The sequence below is a fragment of the Acinonyx jubatus genome, chromosome B1 (assembly GCF_027475565.1).
Source record: "Acinonyx jubatus isolate Ajub_Pintada_27869175 chromosome B1, VMU_Ajub_asm_v1.0, whole genome shotgun sequence".
In the NCBI taxonomy this organism is placed as follows: Eukaryota; Metazoa; Chordata; class Mammalia; order Carnivora; family Felidae; genus Acinonyx; species Acinonyx jubatus.
In genome coordinates this window covers 12,167,691-12,183,723 of record NC_069382.1, presented here as the reverse complement: position 1 = coordinate 12,183,723, position 16,033 = coordinate 12,167,691, and positions in this window count along the sequence as shown.

Genomic DNA, 16,033 nt, shown 5'->3' with positions numbered 1-16,033 from the left:
ATGGCCATTCCGTTAGGACAAAAGTCCAGGCAACTTCTGCCCCAGGGAAGGTGAAATGACTTACTGGTTGCTGAGCTGAGAAAAAAAAAAAAATCTCGACAATTTTAACCTAGACTCTTCTCATCTCTGTTTCTTGGGAGCTGATCCCTCCACAGAAAACACACTTTCTTTACTGTGTTCCCATACTGAATGAGCTTTTTCAGAGGAAGGTGTTGTCCAGGATAGGAGGAGTGGGGAGGAGTGGTTGCCACAGTTGTCTGTGTGAATTCGAGTCAGGGAGTGTTGATGGTACCCAGCGTTTGGTACCACGGTCATGGTCTTTCCTCATCTACCTCTTCAGTCTCATTTCTGTGCACCTCCCTAAGGTACACCATCATATATCAACCAGAGCGCCTTCTTCCAATTCCAGTTATGCTGTGCTCTGCTGTGTCAGAATCTCTCCCCGGCATGCTCTATCTAGAATGCTATTCCCATTAAACACACTTGGCTGGCTCCTTCTCACCTTTCAGTCCTGATTTCAACGTCTCCCACTCAGTTAGTCTTCTTGACCACCCTATCTAAATACCAAGCCTGTCTCCATACTGAAATTTACAGTCTTCCGCTCATTCCTCCTAGTGTAACTCAATATGTCATTATTTTGTGGTCTTTTTGTTGGTTCCCTCCCCTGGACTCTAAGTGGCAGGGGTCTTTCATTACTACCCCATAGAAAGTATTATCCAACATTTCTAGTATAAACGTTTCAAAAGGGAAGGGTAGACATGGAATCTTAAAATACATTTAATTTTCTGGGAAACAGAAAACAGGGTGCCATAATAGTTTAAGATCATCATGAAATATTTTTGAAATGAGTGCGTAAGAACTATAATGCCCATACGGTATTTTCTTCACAAATAAAACCCTAAACTCACTTCCCTGTCCCCCTCAAAACCCTTTGCTGTGCCAGAAGATGTTACCACGTAATGAGAAACCCAGAGCTGGTGTACATCATTTACCACCATGTACTTAGGGCATTTTACACAAAGCAAAACGTTTTCACACAAAATACAAAGTGTTCATTGACTGTTATCAATCGCTTATAGCACTAGACACATTATCCAAAGATATTCCAGGTGGCTAAGTAGAAATCTGATTGCAGCGTGCTGTTTGGAAGACTGGTATGCCGCATGTGGGACCACCAGAACCTGAGTTTCCCAACTACCCCAAAGAGTTGAGAAATCCAACTGCTCACGTTGTGGTGGCCACAACCACAACGGTGGTAACACCAGAGAAGACAGTGACTGCAGTGGCAACAGCACTTACTGCCTCAAAATAGGCAACAAAAACATGATAATAGGGTCATAAGTTGTCCCTAAAATGTCATACGATAATAGGGCTTGGTGAATGGCAATGTGCTTTGGGGATGAGTTTATAGTAATTGCATTCACCAAAGTCTGTTATCTCTGTGCATAATCGATTGTGTATCCTGTTGTAAAACTTCTGATAACAGGAAGAGTACAATAGCAAACAGAGTTTCTGGAAACAAACATGATCTGAAACTCATTGAGCAAAGGGAAATAAACTAGGAAAGGGATGATGCCACATTTGTCCAGGGAGGGCACGGACTTGCGGTTGTCTCAGGTGGCTCCTCAGACTCGGGGCTTTCTAAGGCCACCGGAAGGGTCAAGTTTGGGTCCTTCTTTGTTCCAGTCTGGCCCTGATCACAATGCTGGCCTAATCTGGGCAGGAGGGTTTGCAGGAGATGCTGAACAAACTAAAATCAGGTTGGGCCCTGCCCCAAAGGACAGGAACTTAGAAAAGGACTCGCAATGAACGCTGGTTAAGAATTCCTTGGACAAGGAGTCACGCATAGATAAAGCACTTCGCAATTTCTGGGTTCCAGGAGGATGTGTGTGCCGCTTACAGAGAGGGTTCAAGTTAGGAGGAAGGCAAGTTACACCTGAGGACAATCTTGAAGGTCTTGCAGTGTAACTCTTAACGTACACCCAAATGATATCCAAATAACTTATGTATCTATCAACTGAACTCATATTTCATAGACACTTATATTATGAAAATTAGTCAAGTTACCATAATGACTCAGTAACTTTGAGAGTAAGTTATTAAGGTAAGAATTATCTGCAGATGGTGACAATATATATATCACCAAATGGCATAATGGTAAAATATATAACATATAACAATATCTATAATATATACTCAAATATAAACATGTAAAATAGGATAAGAAACATTTTAATAAAAATATAAATATATTTTTCTCTTTTTTTTAATAAAAATTTCTTTTTTTAACATTTATTTATTTTTGAGAGAGAGAGCATGAACCGGGGAGGGTCAGAGAAAGAGGGAGACACAGAATCTGAAACAGGCTCCAGGCTCCGAGCTGTCAGCACAGAGCCCGACGCGGGGCTCGAACCCACAGACCGTGGGATCATGACCTGAGCTGAAATCGGATGCTTAACCGACTGAGCCACCCAGGCGCCCCTAAATATATTTTTAATAAAACTCTATAAACCTATAAGCTGACTATACTTACAGATATATATTTTTACTATCGTTTTAGAGAATGCACTTCATTGCATCATTTTCCTGGATCGCTACGTGTGTGCACATACACAGACCACCTTAATGTGCCTCATTTTCCAAGGGTGCATTCCTGGAACAACTCCTGCCAATAAAATGAGTGTGGCAATGAGATATTCGAGCTTTTACGTCACACTCTCAGAATTTGGATGCATTTCCAGCATGTGAGAGAGATTATAGCTGGATAAAAGAGTCAATAGTCTACCTGCTAGAAATGGCCATATCTAGCTTGTAGGGTAATGTTAACTTCACTATGGTATTAGTAATCTCATCAACTTTTTGGTTAGGGATGGATAAATAACGAGCTTTTAGTATGTAAATTACCAACAAAAAACGTTTTGCAGAAAATGGGTCAGGTTAGAGATGTAAATGAGGCCTAAAATGTCTCATTAGGTTTTGAATTGCCTTTTTTTCCCTAAGCATTATAAATCTTGCAAGCTTTTGGGGTAATTTTCTTGCTTGAATAAGCTAGTAAGGTCTTTTCCAATAATAAATGAACTAAAATCCTAATTCTCAAAACTAATTCTGCTTGAAAATATACAGCAAATTGAATATTGAAGTTTAATTCATTTCAAAGTTACTCAATTTTGCCCATAACATTTTTAGATAATAAATTGTACAGAACACATGTATAGATTTCATAATGGACATGCTGCTCAGGCGTGGAGACGTATTTTTCAATGGCTCACATTTAGAATCCACTGTACATTTGAAGGATACTTATCAGATCTTGGGACAACTCATTAACTATGGAATATGTCTATCTTTTGTGAAGCAATGGATCTTTGATTTAGCAAAAAAGTCTCTGTAGTGCTCTTCTGACAAGTCCTATTTGTAACGCTCATTACTAATCCATATTTCAGAACAAATACTGTGCGAAAACATAATCTTGCTCACAGCACTGCTCTTGGGCCGGCTTACATAGTTAAATGATCACTACAGACAAAAAGCCTGGGCAAAGCTTCCTTAGATCTTATGAGACACTAATAAAACAGCATCGCGTCACACAGCACAGCCTGTCACTTGGTAGTTTCCCACATTCAACTTTCACCACGTTGGTTTCTCTTCCACATACCGCTAATTTGCCGCAGTCTGAATTAGCCTCGCGTGACAATGTATGAAGTGTTTGTTGGTTATGTTCATCCATCACAGCATTGCCAATGTTTAGGACAGTTTAATGTATCAAACTCATGACGGGGGGCTGGATTTTTGTCGCTTTAAAAGCTGCAAAAGTGAAATAGTAAATATGCGATCACAGCAGCTACCTACATTTAACTTGCTTAAAAATATAAAAGGGGAATCAATCCATTCATGGCCATTTGGTTTGTTTCTGTGTTAGGCCTCGCTAAGGAGAAATAAAGAGAGCCAATGATTTTAAGAGCACATTAGGATAGCTTTCTTCTTGTCAGCACCAACTAATATCACCATTTGCCACTACGAAAGAACATCTACTCTCTTAAACACCGACTGCAGTATTTGCCAGCTTTGTCATGCATTTGCCTTAATATTTTGCTGTAGGAGCCTTTATAATGGATCTTCGCAAAATGAAGCTGTATTTACCCTAAGCAGTCTAAATTATAATAGGTATGTATATACCACATTTCCTTACAGAATAGATTGTATTGTTTCATTAATTTGCTATATAAAGAAAAAGATTGCAAGACTAAATTATTCACAGAAGTATCTAATTTAAATCACTTTATGTAGGGGCACTCTGGTGGCTTGGTCAGTTAAGCATCTGACCTTGGCTCAGATCACGATCTCATGGTTCGTGGGTTCGAAACCTGCATCAGGCTCTGTGCTGAGAGCTCAGAGCCTGGAGCCTCCTTCAGATTCTGTGTCTCCTTCTCTCTCTGCTCCTCCCCCTGTCTTGCTCTGCCTTTGTCTCTCTCTCTCAAAAACAAATAAACATGAAAAATTATGTAAATCAGTCTATGTTACCTACTAATGATTTACAGTTAAATAAAGAATGCTTTCACACGTTGTATTTATTTAGTTTTTATTTAGATTTATGTCTCTTCTTTACTTAGGTTTTTTCTAATGTTTATTATTTATTTGTTGAGAGAGAGACAGAGAACAAGCAGGAGAGGAGTAGAGAGAGAGGGAGACACAATCCAAAGCAGGCCCCAGGCTCTGAGCTGTCAGCACAGAGCCCAATGGGGGACTCGAACTCATGAACCATTACATCATAACCTGAGCCGAAAGTGGATGTTTAACTGACTGAGCCACTCAGGCACTCCAAGAAGGCTTTCACACATTTTAGCAAAGGATAAGTGAAGGCAGTAACAGCAAACACTGAGGATGTTCAGAGTTAGTCTTAGTGTGTTAAAATGCCAGAGATGCTCAGGTATTATGTAGGGGTTTTGTGCCATGTATTTTGATGGAAGATAGTTACTTCAGATAGACAGGACAGACAATCTGAGAGAGAAATACGAGCCCCGCCATGCATTTATATGGTCTACATATCGTCAAGGCACCTTTCTCTGCTCACTACTAAAATTCTACTATTGTTCTCCCTAAATCTTACACAGCTTTTCTTGTCTTGCCTTCATCCACTGGGTATCCCTTCGCCTTTCGCCTTGGTTACATATCAAGGACGACCTGTAGTCCTCTCTCACAGTCTGGCCCGGGTCTTTATTCAAAGAGCAACATTCACTGACGAAGGGAGGTGTGGGGGGGTGGGGATGGGCTAGATGGGTGATGGGTATCAGTGAGGGCACTTGTTATCATAAGCCAGTCTGGGTGTGGTATGGAAGTGATGAATCACTGAGTTCTACTCCTGAAACCAGTATTACACTGTGTATTAACTAACTAGAATTTAAACAAAAATTGGAAACAAAAGAAACTAACACACACACACAAAGAGCAGCCTCCTCCACAAGACTTCAGGGGGCTGGAACCCCTATCGTTCTCGTTACAGTTACGTATTTATCGCTAATAAAGGCACAAACAAATGCATCATATTTTCACTTAGAGTTAATAATAATGGCTAAAATTCACTGAACACTTAGCCGGTGGCAGGCACTCATTTTATCCTCCATACAATCCATGCAGGAAGCATAATTCCTAGGCCCATCGTATAAGTGAGGATATTAACACTTAGAGAAGCTTAACCAAGATCATACGGCATTTGGTGGTAACTCAACTTGAAGGCAAGTTTAACGGCTCCAAAATCAGTACTCTGTACACAATAGACACAATCTCTGTTAGGCACATGTTTTTGTTTTATTATTTTATTTTATTTTATTTTATTTTATTTTATTTTATTTTATTTTATTTTATTTTATTTTACTTTTATTTTAGAGAGAGCATGCACGAGTTGGGGAGAGGACAGAATGTATCTGAAACTTTCATCTCTATATACTCAGCACCAGGTAGACTACTAGACCCATGCCCCGATATTCAGTGGACATGTGTTGCATTGATAAATATTCCTTGCTCAAAAGTGGTTTATAATCCAGAAGAGTAGAAACATGTAGACTATTTTTCATTCTCATTCTTACTTCTGGCCTCAATTCTTACAAAGGACAGTCAACCTTTTGCTAATATTTGGGAGCAAGCTTTGTCTTTTCTCTAAGTCATTTACCTACTGGGCACACACACAGCCCAGCCACATGTGTTGCTTGGATCCCGTCTGCCACAAATTCTACTCCTACTGACCATGGCAGGGCTCTCTATCTAGCCTTGGGAGAAGGCCACTCATTGCCCTATCTGCCTAATGGTAGGCAGTGTAACTGCCGCCCATCTCAGCCATAGATCTAAACATCTAGATGTGGGGGAGGACATAGTGAAATGCCCAATGCGGACCTCAATGCCCATGTGCTCATTTCCAGTGTTGTCACTTAATCTTATTTTCACTCTTATCATCTGATTCCTGTGCAGAGTAGGTCACAGCTGAATGATTACACTTGAGTCAAACCTCAAATGTAGACAGGACATATGCTTAGAGGACATTTTTCACAACAGGCCAGTTTGATCTATTCTTCAGTGGGAAAGCTCGTTTTTTCTCTTTTCTTTTCTTTTCTTTTTTCTTTTCTTTTCTTTTCATTTCTCTTTTCTTTTCTGCTTATTTATTTTGAGAGTGGGGGGAGGAGCAGAGAGAGAGGGCGAGAGAGAATCCTAAGCAGGCTTCATGCCCAGCGCATAGTGATCTCATGACTTGAACTGAAATCAGGAGTCAGACACTTAACCGAATGAGCCATCCAGGTACCCCGGCAAAGCTTGTTATAATTGTTTACTTGATAGCTTTTTCAAATCATCTCCTTGACTTTCTAATGTTTTAGCTAAGATACTGTTCGAGAACTCAAAAAACATTGTGACTTCAAGGAATTTAGGTTCCATTCTGTCTCCTCCCAAACTCACCCAATCCCAACTGTACTTTAACTTGAACTATTGGTCCAGATAGTTCTCACCCAGTAGATCCAAGGAAATGGTGGTGCCAACATTTCTGGGAGTCAACTCAGTTACGGTACAGCATGAGAGAAAATGCAAAGAGGACTGGACTGGAAGTCAAGGAGATTTGGCTCTGTCTCATTTGGGTTTATAACTCTGGCCAAGTTGTTTAATTTATCTGAGTGCCAGTTTCCTGATCTATAAAATTAGGATTTTAGACAACTGTCTCTAAGGTACCTCCTGGTTCTAATGTTCCATTATAGAAGTTTCTGGTTGTAGCACAGGGAACTGAAAATCTCTAAGTGCTTCAAAGACTGTGTCAGGAGGCAAATTAGGTTGTATGAAATTTAGAAGCCTTAAGTCAAATAATGCTGCTAATAACTTTTTTTCTCCCTATACTGGCTTTTGAAAAATTATCCTACTTTTTGGGTGGCTCCTTTTTTTTCATATAACTATTTTTCAACCCAAACCAAAACAAAGCCCATACAAAATAAATACACCATAAGAAGTGATATTTTGACAGTAGGATTTCTGACAAAGATACAGTCACCAATTTGCTCAACACAACATTTGCTAGTCAAGGAATAAATTTAAATCACACACCATGTTTGAAGGAAGCCAACATGTTTTGCTTTGCATAGGTCATTTCACTAAGAGTGATGAAGAGTAACATTTAAAAAACTTCAGTCTGGTATTCATATGCTATTCTCAAGTGTTTCAAAGGACTCTCATATTTTGCCTTTATTTTTTTCTACAGTGTTTTTCTGGACTATAGCTTTCTGTGTGTGTGTGTGTGTGTGTGTGTGTGTGTGTGTGTGTGTGTGTTATAATACAAGTTAGAAGTGAATATTCCCATAATACATTTGATATAGAACCACACAACCCTTAAGTAAAAATTTTTCAAATGAAAATCACTTGGTTTAAATCTCACTAACTATGATGTCAACAACATAACTGACTACTCTATGGCTATATTTTTATTTTTTATAATTTTGTTAATGTTTTATTTATTTTTCGATGGGGGGGGGAAGTGAGGGAGGGGCAGAGAGAGTAGGACCGAGGATACGAAGTGGGATCTACCCTGACAGGCTGACAGCAGCGAGCCGGATGTGGGGCTTGAACCCACAAACCGTGAGATCATGACCTGAGGTGAAGTCGGATGCTCAACCGACTGAATCACCCAGGCACCCCTATATTTTTATTTTTTAAGTTCAGTTTGGATACAAGAAATCTATGAGCTTTAAAATAGTTTAAAGATTAGTAACGAAAATGAATCAATAATCTTTTGTTACTTTTTATATATAAATTATATCTATGTTCAAAAATTTTACTTGCAAAAATTTATTTTAATTTACAATTGATATAATTAAAAACATTTTTAATGGTTTTTTAAATTTTTGAGAGAGAGAGAGAGTGTGAGCTAGGGAGGGATAGAGAGATAGGGAGACACAGAATCCGAAGCAGGCTCCAGGCTCTGAGCTGTCAGCACAGAGGGGGGCTTGAACTCGTGAACCATGAGATTATGACCAGAGCTAAAGTCGGATGCTCAACTGACTGAGCCACCCAGGTGCCCCAGACATAAATTTTTTAACTGTGAACAACTTTGGGTTAGACATGAATTGTATCATAAATTTAGCCATGCAAATTAAGGGAAATAATTGTTTTTTAATTTTATTATTATTTCTTAAGTTAGTGGCAGACTTTCAGGAGTGAGTTAACATTGTAAAGTCACAAAGCAAAGAATAAGTGCATTCATGTCTGTCTTCTCACCTGAGTAAAGATTTATCACATTTTGAAAATTTCGATTAAAAGGAAGACCTATTCGTCTTCTGCAGACTTGCCGAAACCTCAACGCTTATAAATGCAAGTGTGGAATCTCCAACCCGTAAGAGTCAGTGGTGTGTGCGTGTGTGTGCACATGCACGCGCACTCACACACGTGTGCCTTACTGCAGTCACGTGTATGAGACTATTTCAAGGTTACACTTAATTATGTGCATAAGGAAGTGAGACACATCCCTTTAATAGGTACAGAATAAAGAATTGGAAAGCATAAGTCTAGCTAGAAAGATCCGAGGCTGATGAAAGTCCAGCTGCCTTCACACTCATCAGCAATACTTCTTTCCAAAGGATCTATCCACACTATTCTATTTTTTTAATGTTTATTTATTTTTGAGACAGAGAGAGACAGAGCATGAGTGGGGGAGGGGCAGAGAGAGAGGGAGACACAGAACCTGAAAGAGGCTCCAGGCTCCAAGCTGTCAGCACAGAGCCCAACGCGGGGCTTGAACTCACGACCGGGAAGATCACGACCTGAGCCAAAGTCGGAAACTTAATCGACTGTGCCACCCAGGTGCCCCATCCACATTATTCCTGAGAGGAGGAAAAGAATGGGGGAGAGACACTTTCCCTCTGGAAACCTACCCTTCCTTTTCAGACATGAATGTACAACAAGAGGTCCAAGTTCATATCCGAATAACAGTAAGCGGGTTTTGCCCCACTGTTTCTCTGTGGGTACATACTAGTTCTATCAGTCTGACCTGTACATTCCTGCATTCTAAGAACTTTCTGCCTCTGACTCTACCCATTCATGCATTCCCTAATGATTTGGCTCATGGCATCCACACGAACTGTCTTTGGGATGGTTGTCCTGTTCTCTAACCGGGTTTCTGAAAAGTATGCAGTTTCATCAACTCTCTTCTATCTATACTTCTAGTTATGCCCCAAAGATACAACAGATAATCAGTTTTGCTTAGGTGGCATAGGGATGCAATTTATCTATTTCAAATTTCCATATTTATTCATTTCATTAAGGATAACTTATATTAATGCGTTATTATGATCAGACCCAATATGGCAGAGCCGGAGACAGGCAAATAACCTAAGAAATAAAAATATAAACGATACGTATTTCCCTTTAAGCATGTGTAGTACATGTAGGGAAAAAGTCAGCACATGGTAGACTTATGTATTCTAGAATGTTTAAAAAGAAGCATAAAAATGCCTCAGAAAAACAACTGTATCTGATAACTTTTAAACAAATCAGTGGTGTTCTATGTGAGTACATGATTTTAAAATAACCAAGAGTCTGGTTTAAAAGGCTTACTGTATTTTGTACTTAATGATCACTTACGAAATATTGTCGTGGCCTTTTGCCTGCCTAAATCTTAGTTAATTTTTAGCTGTACTGCAGTTCAGGTACTTAAAAGATTACAGTTTCAGTCCATCTGCCCCATCCCAGCCCCAGGTCCTACCTGAACTTGAACTATAATGTCTTATAAGAGGTCAAGGCACTCACTCACAACTAGTGTTCCTGGTGGAGACTATGATGTTGTCTAATGTCCCTGCTCAGAACAGCAAACCTGAAACGAGGTATCACATTGATCTCACTGTTGCTGGAAGCTGGGCCTCTTGGAGGCGAAGCCAAGCGACTGAGGCTTCGTCACAATGTCCATTCACAGCCCTCTCCAGCGAGAGGCAGCCCCTCTCTTGTCACTAGTCATGAAGGCAGTTCACTTGGCTGACAAAATGCCCAGCAAGGAGAGAGAAAGGCTATGGGGAGCAAGCTGATGGCCATTCTCTAAGGACAGGGGAGGGATAGAAAAGCAGGGAATTTAAAATAAATAATACCACTCACTTTCTGATATAAAGTGCCAAAGATTTCAGCAGGGAATGCAAATCCAGCACAGAAGACCTTTGTTTCCTTCTCTTGTATTTTGACATTTTCCTAGAATCACTTGATAGCACTCACATTAAGCTTCATTTCAGATTCCCATCCAAAGTCAAACTAGCAGATGCAGCAGAGTGTGACAAAACTTTCCAAAAGAAAAAGACCAGAATGAGTGCTTTTGTTGATTTTTCCTTCATGGCGTTCCAGAAAAGACCAATTAAAAAGAAAACGAAAGGTCACTGAAAAGCAAACTTCCTGCTAATAATGTATTTTTCTGCTATGATGACAACATGGGACAGAATATCGAAGTTTTACAAACTCTTCAGTTATTCTTATAATTAAAGTTACCTTGTATGTGCTTCTACTCCATCACCAATAGAGCTTCACGGTCTAAAATAACTAAAGGTGAATATGAACGCTGTTACCCGCAGATTGAGCGAGGAGAATTTTCATATGAAACAGAGTGAAGCCGTAACCATAGTGCGTACTCTACCCTTGCAATAATCGTGTAAATGCAAACTTCTTACAGAAATTCTATACAGCACATTCTGAAAGCATGAAAGTGTGTTTGAAGGATAATGCTAAGCGGCATGAGCTACATTTTCCAAAGACTGCATATCAAGGATCTAAGAATAAAGAAATAAAATCCAGAAAGCATCATGTTAAACCCTGTTTCCTATCTGAGGTTGCATTAGAGTTTTAAAAAAAATAAGGGAAAAAAAACAGGAAGGAAATTAAATTTCTATTTTCACAGGCAATAATGTGTTGTACGATTTGCAATTAAAAATAAATTAGGCACAAAATCTGCAACAGATTGTTTTTAAACTTTCATTAAACCTCTTGAGTTATGCTGCTAGATGCCACGTGCTAACAGAAATGCTAGGGTTGAAATGAGTTTCTGGCATATGAAATAAAATTATGTCTTCAATCTACAAAAATTTAATTTACAGCTTAGCTGATTGGATGTAGCGTTTTAACACCATTTTGGAGGTTTAAGAACAGTAAGTGCCATAATCCTCTGAGTATTTTGATCACTAGCACACAAGCATGTAACATACTTTGTGTTCAAGGGGAACCTTTATCCCGGATGCAAAGCTGGTGCTGAATTATAATCACATTCAAAAAGATTGCAAGCCTGTGGGTATTAAGCTCTGCACTCTCAAGCTTAGCTAAGAAGGTTTTAGCAACCTACTCTGGGACCATACAGTTGATCTGATAAGAGCATTCTGAGACCTTGAAGTTTATTTTTATCAGAAGTTTGCATTCAAGGTCTCAAACATTAGACCTTTTTAGTGCTAATCACAAGTGTTTTCTTACATGCTCCAGCAATGGCACTTACAAGCAGATGGAATTCATGAGAGAATGAGAGAGAGAGAGAGAGAGAGAGAGAGAGAGAGAGAGAGAGAGAGACGGAGGGAGTACAGAAACAATAGTTTATCCCTAAATAAAAGAAAATCTTGAGGGTCTAAAAATATCTTCTGATATCTGAGATGTTATTCCAGATTTCTTTGCTGCATTTGTCTAAAAAAGGTTTGTCAGATATTTTGCTATTCCGTTTAAATAAGTTATTTAAATGACAGTTGCCATCTGCATCATATAGCGGTTAACTATTTTGCTGAACTTATTTTGTTCAGATGAATCAGTGAGTTATTTATGGTGCATGGTGCTGCTTCCATTCAGTCTCTAATATCAGATACAAAGATAAAACAGAGAGAATTCAGAATTTCTTTTTACATACTCTTTCATAGACAATTATTGGACATCTGTAAATTGAAACATGGCTGAAGAATAACATTAAATAATCATACTTCAATTTCCGCTTCACTGTGGAGATGAGAAAATAAAGATACAGACGACAGAGGCTCTCTAGGATATTTAGATCAAGAGTCTTGAAGCGAACATGGTATATTCTTTCTTTGTTCTTCTATAATCAGTAACTATTTGAGAACGTGTTTCTCTCAGGTTTGTGTCATTTTTATCAACAATGATAAAGGGCTACATACTTTCACAATAATCTGTCTTTTCACTTAACATTTTTGTTTTTTTCCTTTATTTTTTTAAAATTTTTTTTATTTTTAAATTTTATTTTTTCAACGTTTTATTTATTTTTGAGACAGAGAGAGACAGAGCATGAACAGGGGAGGGGCAGACAAAGAGGGAGACACAGAATCGGAAGCAGGCTCCAGGCTCTGAGCCACCAGCCCAGAGCCCGACGCGGGGCTCGAACTCACGGACCGCGAGATCGTGACCTGAGCTGAGGTCGGACGCTTACCCGACTGAGCCACCCAGGAGCCCCATCCTTTATTTTAACCAAACAAAAAAATAAACCAAAACAACAACAACAACAACAACAACAACAACCCCACAGATACGATTTAAACAGTAATATTTTGATAAGGGTCCAAAAGAGAGTATTTTTCTCTTTCAAATAAAATGAAGATTAAAAAGAAGTTTCCTACATATGTGCTTAAAAAAAAATAGAGCAAAAAAGACACAACATCTCTTCTTCATGATCACTGAGGCTTAGCTATACTGTTGAGGTCTGTTTTGGCTTTTTTCACCAGTGAAATTATATGACCCGGTTGTGGGATCCATACATGGTGGCCTCAGCTGCCTAAGCAGGACAGGGGGCATGATCTGGTCAGAATAAGGAAGAGGCAGGAGTTGGGCTTAGACTGGATCGTCTGGGGAAAGATGCCGGAGAAGCACGTAGGACGACGGGTACCGCAGGTAACCTGGCATGACCTTAGCAGTTCTCTGAGTCTGAACCCAAAAGCCATGTTGACTGGTCAGGCCAGGTGGGAGGCTCAGCAGAGATACATGTGGAAAAGCAGGCTCAGGTATATTTGTGGAGGTCTGAGTCCAGAAAGATGAGAAGTCAAAGACTCCGTTTAGAGCTTACGATTCAAATGGGAAGTAGGAATATGGATGTGTCATAAAACGATAGGGAGGATTTTCAGAATCCTGAACAAGAGGATGGACTGCAGTGTCATCACCTGCACACAGGGAGCTGTAGGCCCGGGTCCCAGGCTTTCCATCCCAGGCTCTAGCCATCTTTAAGGGGCTGTCAAGTAAGGGCTTAGAATAAATGCACTTCTCACCATCCATCTCATTGCCAAGTAAGATAACCTTCTTCTAGTGTCTGTGATTCCAAAAGGGCAGTTCCTCAAAGAGATGAACCTGGGGGGCGCCTGGGTGCCCAATTCTCAGTTAAGTGCCCGACTCTCGATTTCAGCACAGGTCATGATCTGTTGGTTCTTGAGTTCGAGCCCCCCATTGGGCTCCATGCTGACAGCACAGAGCCTGCTTGGGATCCTCTCTCTCTCTGTGTCCTTCTCTCTCTGCCATTCCCCCGCTCTCTCCATCTCTCTCAAAATAAATACACACTAAAAAAAAGGAAAACCTGGTGTCTGTAGAGGCTTTCATGATTAACTCAAAGATGAGGACAAAGGATGTGCACTGACAATGAAGCCAACAGTGGGTTTAGGGCCTGGCCGAACAGAGGAATAAAGGACACTTAATTATTGTAGGCCTCTGTTAAGGCCTTGTCATGTTTGAGCTCTCTAAAATATCTGACACCATCGATTACTCCCTGACCTTTAAATCTATCCCCCTTCTTACTTCTTGCCACCTAGCTCTCTGCTAGTTCCTCCACCCCTCAGTTATTCATTTTTATTGTCTTATCCTGGGTTTTCAAAATGCTCATTTATCTCATTATTAAGGTGTTTCACAATTCTGTTCTTGGTTCTTTGACTTTCCCACGCAAAATACTCCTTTTTCACGTACTCGTTGTATCCAGTGGCTTCACATCCATCGTACCTTGATGGGTCTCCATCCCTGTCTTCAGGGATAAGCGCTCTTGTGAGATCCAGACCTGCATTTCAACGGTCAACTGCACATAGCGACTCTGCATGCTTTCAGGCCCTTGAAAGCTAAAATGTCATAAACTGGACTCCTTTTCTTCCTTCCCATTCCTCACTCATTCATGCCTGACCCTACTCCATCCCGTATAGCCTCCATCTTGGTTAAGTGGCATGCTGGTGTCATTTTGAGCCTTCTCTTCTTCCCACTCCCAACATCCAACATCATAAAACCTCAAATTCAATGAAACCTCAAATGTGTCTCTCGGGTCTGGCATTGCTTCTGCTGTCACTTGGCTGCTGCTTTTATCCTGCTCATTTTCTTCCCATCAAACTTTGGCAATAACTCCAGGATCCGAGTCCACTGTTCTAGTGGTTCTCAAAATTTGGTCCCAAGATGAGAGGTATCAGTGTCACATTTGTTAGAGAAAAATCCCAGGACCCATCCCAGACCTGTTGACTAAGAAACTCAAGGTGTGGGAATCAGCAATCCGTGTTTTGAACAAAACCCTCCAGGAGATTCTGATGAGAGTTGAGTTTGAGAATCACTCTTTTAGTGGATCTCTACTCTTCTGGTCAAATGGTTCCCCAGGGAAGAAACCTAACTGCATCATTCCTCATGTGCACAGACCCACGGGTTACCTCTAAGATTAGGCCAGTACCTTCAGCAAAGTTTACATGGTGGTCATTTGTTCTATTTACCAATATTTTCAGTTTTTCTTGGGCACATGGAAGGGTTGCACTTCCCTGCTCCTTTGAAGTTATCTGTGCCCCTGTGTTAGCTTTGGCTGACATAAGGTAAAAGTCAAAGATGTGTTCTGCTTCTGATAAGTTTCTTTACATGAGGTACAAAGTCTCTTTTTTCCACATCAGAGCATCTAGTAGCATTCAGATGGTGGAGAGTCCGTGAGCCTGGGGTCCTTGACAAAGGGAGGTGAGGAACAGAGTGCTGAGCTGACTACAACAGCCAGGTATGTACTGGGAGTAAGACCCAAATGTTCGCTGTTTTAAATTACTGACACATGGGGGTGTTTGGTGCTACAGCATAACCCAGCCTATTCTGAATGATTCGCTTTACCTTCTCCATCTTCGCTGCATTCAGTAATTATTCGTCCCCATTCCCATACTCCACGTACAAATAATAATCAATTTGCAGTTGGGTAACCTTGCCAAGCTTTTCAATGACAACACGTCCTTGCAGATACCACGCTTTGTCCTGGGATGACTTAACACATTTATACCCGGAATATTCCAACTCATTTTTTGATTTTCAACTCAAATGTTCACTCTTCTGGTTATCTTCTCCTCAGTCCCTGGGACAAAATCAATTACTCCACCCTCTGTGTTCTTGTAGCAATCTTTGTATGCATCTGATATATTCTGTACCATAATTTACAATAATTTAATTGTCCAAACTTTTTGTCTGCTCAATAAATAGTAATTCCCTCAATGACTGGGACTTTGACTTATTAATTTACACTCCACCAGGGGAATTATAATTTTGTAAACTGTTATCAGAACTCTTACATATT